Below are 9,832 nucleotides of genomic sequence, written 5' to 3'. Positions count from 1 at the left end.
ATAAGAAGGATACTAGCTAAATAAATAGGGACAAATAATCAGGCTCCCCCCCCCACCCATAATCAGCTCTATTACCTTCAGAGGCAGAACAAATAAAACATCAAAGAGTCATTTAACTCAACTGGTTGGTTACTTTTAATGACTACTGTCAAATTCAAAAATGATTCCCCCTTTTTGGAGAAAGAAATCTGGCATGATACTTCCCTAAGAAGTCTCAGCCTAGTAAATGTATAGAAGTAGAGGAAATAAGGAAAAAAAGGGTTTCTATCTCTCAGAGGCCCTAAACAAAAGGGATTAGGTTCAGAGACATGAACCTCTTTAGGTTCATTAGAGATCCCCACTGTTAGAACTATATATTTTAGTACTCCAAGGCAGGGGCTATTTTATAGTAGTGGTGTTGAGCCCTGAAAGTGTGGCTCCAGTGTCAGTTAGGACTGGAAGAGATTCATCCCTGATCTGGAGAAATGTAAGTTTCAGGGGAGCAGAGAATAAAAAGAAAGAATGAATATTTATTTGAAAAAAAAAATGTAAATTTAGTAACATGAAAATACAGGAAGTAACATGAGGAACATCAAAAACATAAGCTTAGAACCCTGCCATTCCACAGCTCCTGCTTTAAAAAATCATCCATAAAGAGCAATGATTTTGGACTAAAAATAATTAATTGATATTTCTTAATCTAACCCAACAATTTCAACTGAAAATGCCATTATAAGTAACGTACAGAAAGTACAAATGACATTTTCAGGAAATCTATTGGAATCGTTACTAGTATAATCACAGAAATTGAAAAGAAACTATATGTAAATTTGTCACAATTGTTTATTTTCAAAATATTTAGAAATCAAGTTTTTCTGAAAAAAAAAGAAGCCATGTTTTGTTATAGTATACTCGTGAAGATGGTGTTTTTTAAACACCTTAAACCGTAAGTCACAAAGAATCAAATAATTTTCACCTGTACAAAGCAGGCAGAAACTAGAAATCAATTCAATTTACAAATTAAAACTACACAACCAATTAGATATATTCCACCAAGCATTTGGGGAATATTAAAAGAAATTAGGAATATAAATAGGGGGAAAGTAATGAGAGCTGACTGAACTTAGAAAATAAATAGAAGAAAAAATAAAAGTATATATGAAATAATGAATAAATTGTAAGTTTTCTTACAATCAAGTACAATCAAATATATCTGAATGAAAACTTAATAAGGGCAATTAAAGAAAAACAGCAAAACAGCCAAAGGAATGATGTAAAGAAAGAAATAAAAAATGGACAGAGATCAGCCCTGAAATGGAAGATAGGCAAAAAATATCCAGCATATATTTAACTGGAATCTCTAAAGAGAGTCCAACTGAAATAATGGGATAGAACTTATATCAAAAGCTATAATCCTCTTTCAGCACCACCCCCCCGCCCCCAGAAACCAAAGACTACCTGTATCTACATATTGAATGGGCCAAGGAAGTACTAGGGAAAATTGACCTACCACAATCCTTAGACATTTCAAAGACATTCTGTTACACTTTATAGTTAAAATTTCCTCAGGGCCTCCTGGCCACAATAATAGATAACTAAGAAGGACAAGAGAATTAAACTGACTCAGATTTCATCGGTGATGAAGGATGTTTGTAAAAAGATTGTTTCAGTGACTTGAAATCTAGCTTGGCTGTCTTCCAAGTGTCAAGGCATAAAACAATGTTTTCTTCACTCAAATGATCAAGAAATTCTCTACCCATGAGTCCTCCTCAAGCAATCAACCAAAGAGTTCCATTCAAGCAAGAAATTACTGGTGAGACTTCAGCAAAAAGATGAAACATGAGCATTTGCTTTAATTGAAAACAAAAACAAGGGTGGGAAAAAAAGTAAATATATATATATTTTTATGCTATATGCTATACAATATGTTATTTTTTGTGTTACATGTTAAGACAAAACAAGAATTATATATTAAATATAGGAGAAAGTAGGAAGAAAGAAAAGTGTTGAAGTTGTTGCCATTTAGGTAAAACATTGGAGGTAAATTCCATTATTTTAAATGGACAAATTGTTTTGTTAAAAGTTAAATTAGAAAACAGAAAACAGAATGTGTTTTAAGAGGTATACATACAAAGGTACCTATTAGAACAAAAAGTTAAGCCATCCTAAACACAAGTAAGAAATTTCAATAAATAAAAGAGTGAAAAAAGTCATATAGATAACTGCAAAAGATATATCATAATACACTTAATAATTGTACCATAAAATAATATGACAAAGTCAATACCAAACAAAAGACATATCTTTTATGTCAATAAATCAACATGGATATAACTTGCCTGTAAAAGAGAAAAAAAAATAAATTTAGCTAACAAATCAAAACCCCTAAATATTAAAAAAATGAATCTAAAAGGCTAAATAAAAAAGTGTGAATAAATGTATTCTGAGAATTGGAAACTAGGAAATCTGGGGTTGTTATAATGATAATTTTTTAAAATTCGAATTTAAACAAAAAACATTGAAAGTGACAAACCTTTTAATAATAAAAGAGACAATTAAAAATATAACATTTATAGATTTTAATGCACCAAATATTATAGAAATCATCTTTATAAAGAATAAACTTGAAAAGCAATGAGATATAGATAGAAACACTATGAATAACAGAAATTAACAGCATTCTCATTATAAGAAAGATAAAGTAGGGAGAAATGATTAAAGATATATAAGAACTGAATGATATAATCAATAAAATAGATGTTATGAATATTAAATATATATATTTATATACTTTCACCATGAAAATAGAGAATATAACTTCTCATTTGTTCATGAAACTTTATGTATTGTCATGAAGAAAATACCACTATGTTTATTAAAGCAGAAGTATTACAAACAGACTTTCTGATCACAGTGATATAACACTACAAGTTATTAACAACATAAAAGGCCATTCCATCTTGAAGTTTTAAAGCTTTCTATTAGATAATTATTGGGCTAAAGTGTAACCTAACACTAAAAATCAAAAAATTCTTAGAAATATTACTGATGAATTTTTACATATCAAAATACATGGGAGTCATTTAAAGCAGCAATCAGACCAAACAGTCATAGCCCTAAATGTTTTTATCAGTGAAAATGAACATAAATGAAAATAAATTGAGATTCCCAGTTTTCTTTAAAAAAAACTAGAAAAAGTAACCAAAAAAAAAAAAAAACCCAATGCTAAGTAAGATGAGGGATTTTAATATAAAAACAGGAATGAATGACATGGAAAAAATTGATTTTGTGTGAAAAATTTTACCAAAGAACATTAGCTAACTTAAGAAAAGTAAGGAAAAACAAATTTACAAAACAGAAATGACAAGGTGAAACTAGGTATTGAAATAGGGAAAAGGGAAAAGTTACGAGTGCTCTCATACCTTTCTTCAAATAAATGCATTTATAGGGAAATACAATTTACCAAAGCCATCCTCTTTAGAGATAAAATGCTTAAGTTTACTGATGTCTGTAGAAAACAACAGTAAAAGAGAAAAAGTGGGTAGAAAAGGAACTACTCCCACTCCCCCGCCAAAGTCAGGCCATATGAATTCAAAAGGAAAAATCTACAAAATCTTCAGAAACCCAATAGTTGCGATGTTCCATAAATTGGTTGAGTATTGAAATTAAAGGAAATCTTCCTATAATTTTTATGAAGTGTTACATTCATAAGCAAACCTAGTAAAATAGTACCAGAAAAAGAATATTACTTATGAAATATCAATGCAAAGTATTAAATATAAGTTAATAAACCCAATATCATATTATGAAAATGATTTACCATGACCAAGTGTAATTTATTCCAGAAATGCAAGATTTGTTTAATATTGTCAAATTATGAATATAATCTACCATATTCATAGATATAAAGCTTTTGACAAAATTTAAATCCTATTTCTGGAAAAAAATCTTCAAATAAGTAGAAATGTGTGTGTGTAAGGATAAGATATATACTCTAAATATATTCTAACAGAATATATATAATATATTCTAAATCTTAAAGCCATCGTCTTATGTAACATGTGAATACTAACTGCACTTCCACTAAGATTAGGAACAAGGAACCAGTGCCTGTTAAGAATCAACACTTTCTGGAGGCATTAGCCAATACAGTTAGAAAAAATATATCAATTAGAATAATAAGAATTATAAAATAAGAAATAAACAGTCTCAGTTTATATGAAATAAGTTTATATATCCTAAGAATTTATGTTAAATCCCAGAAACTCAATATTAAAAACTAGAACTAGACAATCTCTTCGTGTCTGCAGTCCGTCTGTTGTACCTGGTGGCTGGAACCACAGTGTCTGTGAAGATGGCTTCTACCAGCCGTTTGGATGCTCTTCCAAGAGTCACATGTCCAAATCATCCAGATGCGATCTTAGTGGAGGACTGCAGAGCTGGTGATATGATCTGTCCTGAATGTGGTCTGGTTGTAGCAACAAAAGATCCATCTCGAGTTGGAGATTCTCAGAATCCTCTTCTGAGTGATGGAGATTTGTCTACTATGAATGGCAAGGGTACAGGAGCTGCAAGTTTCGATGAATGTGGTAATTCTAAGTACCAGAATAGGAGAACCATAAGTAGTTCTGATCGGGCAATGATGAATGCATTCAAAGAAATCACTACCATGGCAGACAGAATCAACTTCCCTCGAAATATAGTTGGTTGAACAAATAAATCTATTCAAGCAAGCGTATGAACAGAAGAGCCTGAAGGGAAGGGCTAATGATGCCATAGCTTCTGCTTGTTTGTATATTGCCTGCAGACGGGAAGGAGTTCCTAGGCCATTTAAAGAAATACATGCTGTATCACAAATTTCTAAGAAAGAAATTGGTCGATGTTTTAAACTTATTTTGAAAGCTTTAGAAACCAGTGTGGATTTGATTACAACTGGAGACTTCATGTCCAGGTTTTGTTCCAACCTTTGCCTTCCTAAACAAGTACAGATGGCAGCTACATATACAGCCCATAAAGCTGTGGAGTTGGACTTGGTTCCTGGAAGGAGCCCGATATCTGTGGCAGCAGCCGCCATTTACATGGCCTCGCAGGCATCAGCTGAGAAAAGGACCCAAAAAGAAATTGGAGATATTGCTGGTGTTGCTGATGTTACAATCAGACAGTCCTACAGACTAATCTATCCTTAGGCCCCAGATCTGTTTCCTACAGACTTCAAATTTGACACCTCTGTGGACAAACTACCACAGCTATAAATTGAAGCAGCTAATGTCAAACCTCTATGAACACTGAACTTTGCCTCTTGTACATAGCCTATACAAAGTGCTGGATTGAGCCTTTAATAAGAAAAAATGAAAGACGTGGTACACATTCCAGGGCTAAATATTAATTGCTTGGCCTTCTGTATGTATATACTAGTGAAATATATTTAATGATTTAAATTTCTTACTGGATATGCTTGCTTTTGTAGCAATCTAGGAAACTGTATTTTGGAAGATATTTGAAGTTATGTAATTCTTGAATAAAACGTTTTTCAAAACTAAAAAAAAAAAAAACCCTAAGACTAAAATAATAAAATAATTTAAAAGGTAGCATGTAATAAAATTAATATTTAGAAATCAATAGCTTTTATATACACAATAAATAGTTAGGGGACATAATATTAGGACAAATTATTGACAACAGCAAAAAGAAATAAGACAGCCATACAATTTTCCAAAGAAAGCAAGAATAGAGTCATTTATAACTTGAATATAGGGAAGTGTTCTCTAAAAGTGACTCAAAATAAAGATGTGATAAAGGAAATTATTGATAAATGATTACATAAAATTAATTTAAAAGGCTATTGTGTGGCAAAACAACAGAATAAAAAAAGATAACTAGCAAACTGGAGAAAATATTTGCAATATATATCACAGATGAAGGATTAACATCTCTAATATACAAATAAGTCCTAAATTTTTTAGGGAAAAAAAAACAACTCAAGAGCCCCATAGGAAAAATGGAGAAAAGGTAAGAACAGGCAATACAAGTAAAGATGTAGAAATGGTTCTACACCCTATGACAGGATGTGCCAACTACCTCATAATTAGAGAAATACAAGTAAGCCCTGCACTGAAATGACATATATATATATATATATATATATATATATGAAAGTGATACATGGAAACATATTCTGTTGACAGTACTTTAGAAAACAGATATTCATGTGTTACTGATGGGAATGCAAGTTTGAAGAGGAAGTTGTGAATATGTAACAAAACTATATGTACATTTAGATTTTAACTAGCATTCCAATTCTGGGAATTTATCCTGAAAACATGCCTCTAACAATATGAAAATAGGTATCTCCAATATATTCATCACAGCAATATTTGTAATTGCAAAATATTGCAAACAGCCTAAGAACCCATTCACAAGATATTGGTTGAATAAACTATGGTATATCCATGTATTGTAGAAATATTCATCTATAAAAAGATCTGTTTGAACTGGTAGGGAATAATTTCTAGAATATATTGTTAGTTTAAAAAAAAAAGTAAAGCACAAAAGGGAATTTATAGTGTGTTAGCTTTTTATTAGAAGAAAAATAAGAAAGTAGTCATATCTTTGCTCATTTCTGTAAAACAAATACAGGACAATAAAACCAGACAATAATAAGGTTGATGATTAAAAAGGATAGGATAGAATGGGTGGAAAGGGTGGGTAGTTGAGATAGCACAGAATGTATGGGGAAAAGACACATTTAAGAGTATAAATTTTGCTTAGTTTTAACTTTTAGGTAATAGTTTTTCACATTCTCAAAAATAGATAAAATCAAGAAGGATAAAAAAATGGTATTATAAAAAAACAAATCAGCCTAGGTTAATTTCAGATGATTGAAATAATCACACTGAAGGGAATTAAAAATAATGCATCCAAGTAACTCTTGAACCTAATGTTTTATCCACATATGGTAGCACTGCCCTAATGAAATGCCTATATATATTCATAGATCAACCTTTAGGAAAAAAAGTATATGTGATCTTGGAAGCAAAGATAAGGTTTTATTTAATCATCCAATGGTAACTTTTGTTATATGCTGATATGTGTTTCCAGTTTCAGAAGAATGACTAAATTTATGAATTACATTTTATAGTATTTTTACCTTTCAAAACACATATGGTAGCTTAATCTGTGCAAGAATAAATGAAGTAAAATTAATTTTAGTACTATGCACCAGGGTTTCCCTGATGTAAAGTGTTTGTGCCAGTTTTTTTTTTTTGTTGTTACACGACTGTATATGACAAGGGGTGACTGAATAAATTACCTAATAGATATGAAACATTTTACTTATTATATTCACTTAAATGTCTTTATGATGACTTTCATAAAAATATTTATGATATTTAAATAATCACCAAAATCTGTGATTGTCATTGAATGTTGAATTCAACTTATGCAGAGTGTATTTTCAAAGGCATGAAAAAAGTAAGGCTTGGGACACTTTGTGGGCCAAAAGAAGACTTAATGGATAAGTTTCAAAAAAATAGGAATAGTGTACCAACAGGGGTTGATTGGCTAGAGATAGTAGTAATGCTACATATACCTTAATATAAAGTCATAAAGCCTTATGTTGATACAGGTCATAAAATTTACTGGTAGAAAACTTGCAGATATTACTGATTCTCGAAGTTCTCTGCTTAAAAATGAGGTGTTTTTTTTAAAAGGTATATTTATGTACTTAACTGTCTCCCCAGATAAATGGTAAATACCCCAGTCATACTTAAAATTAATTTGCTGTAGGGTCATGAATTTTCTATGTATCTCTTCATAGAAATTCTTATGAATAATTTAGATATTAATGCAGTCATAGTTTTTTATTTATAATAAATATTCCAGTCTGGGTCAAGATTTATTTGCCATCATTTTCCATCTTTGTTCTAGGATATTTTCAGTAAACCATGGGATTCTTCTACATATGGTGTTTTACTTCAGTCCTGTAAGCAATATTTCTGCCCTTTGATACAGTGGACATCTGTTGTTTGTGACTGCCTAGCAACTCTTTAAAAATATCACTCTGATTTATTAAGGTGACCACTTTTTCTCCCCAACACCTGCATTTCGTTATCTCTGGTGGGACCAACCACACTTCCTTTTTCCAGGGGTGGCTAAAGTTAGTCTGCTGTTTCCATCACTTCTACTCACTTCTACCACAGAGGACTTTACCCCATCTATAAAGTAAATTCACCCCAAGTCTCCGGGATTCTGGTAGTTTCCATTTCCTGAAGAGACTTATAAGAGGTAATTTTAAAAATACCATCCCTGAAACTGGAGCTTCCCTATCTCCTCCACTACCTATTATAGATTCTCGTCATCTTTAAATAGCATCTTTCCTCATGGAAGTGATTTAGATGGTGGGATAACTCAGACCTTCATCTCTGAGAGGTCTGCTTCTCTGGTGCCCTTGGTCCCATGCTTTTCATAGGCTCAGACTGCTGCACTTGTTAAATTTAAGGAGGAGAACACCAATAGAGGCCCTAGTAAATGATCCAGAAACCAAATGTGTTATTTTCTGCTCCATTTTATAACAGCAATCCTACCTCTTTCAGAAGAATAGAGTCCTTTGCCCCCTGCCAGGATAGATTTTCTGTCCTTTTCCAGATCGTCTCTTAGCACAAAGAGCTCAAGGCAAAAGGACAGTAGCCATGGCTTGACGTTTAATGGAACTTTCTGTTTCTCCTGGTGAAAGTCAGTAGGACTTCTAGACCCACATGGACTTACCTTGTAGAAACAGAAGACACAAATTCTCTAAGTTGGTCATTAGGAATGGTAGTAACTTAGGCCCATTCCTACTTTAGCCTTTTGATTCGCAGACCCATAAGTTGTATCTCTAGGGAGAAAAGGTAATAATAGAAACTTTATTAGTGTTTTTAATATTAATATCTTTTAGTTTTGAAGTAGCAAAACAAGTATGGTTGTAATACTTATAATGGGCAACATAGTTTTTTAATTGCTTTACCTATAAAATCTTTAATACTCAAAGCTAACTTTGAGTATTCATATCTCCATTTCTTGGCTAAGTAACTTGACTTAATTCTCACAACTAGTAAACAGTTGAAGGTGACATTTGAACAGTCTAGCTCCTGAGATTATGAACCACTATATTACACTATCTCTTAAAGTTTTTTACACTGTTGTATTATCTGAGAATGTTAGCTATATTGTGGTTATAATAGCATAAATTATATAAATCTCAAATATATAATGGAATTGGTAATATTTTAAATAATTTAAGCATGTATCTTAGAATATCAATTAACAGTATTCCCATTTTTATGAGGGCATACAGCACCAGATGTGCTTTATAAAAATATAAAAAGATCATCCTATTAATTAGCTGTTGTTTTATTAGGATAGAAAGATGATTTTATGTGTTCTTTCCAGATTTTGAAAATTCATCAAATATGCAGGACAGAAAAAATAAATAAGATACTATTTAGAGATTTGTTTCACAACTTTAATGTACAAAAGATAATATGGTGGAATTAATTTAAAAGAAAATCCTAATCCCTATTCCATGTAAGTTTAATTCATGAAGTTTCCAGTTCTCAAATCTCAATGTTCTTAGACTCAACTGTGAGCATTGTAAAGGTACCCATGCTTGGGCCCTACCACCAGAGGTTCTGAATCAATTGTTTCAGGAGTGAGGACAGGGCAATTTTTAAATGGTTCCCAAACGAATCTAATGTGCAGCCAGAGTGAGAATTCCTGGTTTATGATAAAGTCCAGACATCTAAAATTTTAATATATCACAGGGTGATTATATAATAAATATTTCATTGTAATAGTAAATGAACTATTGAGTTAAATT

The 9,832-nt window shown here is 31.6% G+C and overlaps 1 pseudogene; it reads left to right on the top strand.

Moving 5' to 3' along the window:
- Nucleotides 1–4,333: 4,333 nt before the first annotated feature.
- LOC103077102 (transcription initiation factor IIB pseudogene) lies at nt 4,334–5,231 on the top strand (annotated as a pseudogene).
- The last annotated feature ends 4,601 nt before the right edge of the window (nt 5,232–9,832 follow it).

The sequence above is a fragment of the Lipotes vexillifer genome, unplaced genomic scaffold (genome assembly GCF_000442215.2).
Source record: "Lipotes vexillifer unplaced genomic scaffold, Lipotes_vexillifer_v1.1 scaffold448, whole genome shotgun sequence".
In the NCBI taxonomy this organism is placed as follows: Eukaryota; Metazoa; Chordata; class Mammalia; order Artiodactyla; family Lipotidae; genus Lipotes; species Lipotes vexillifer.
This window is presented reverse-complemented; position numbering and strand designations above follow the sequence as displayed.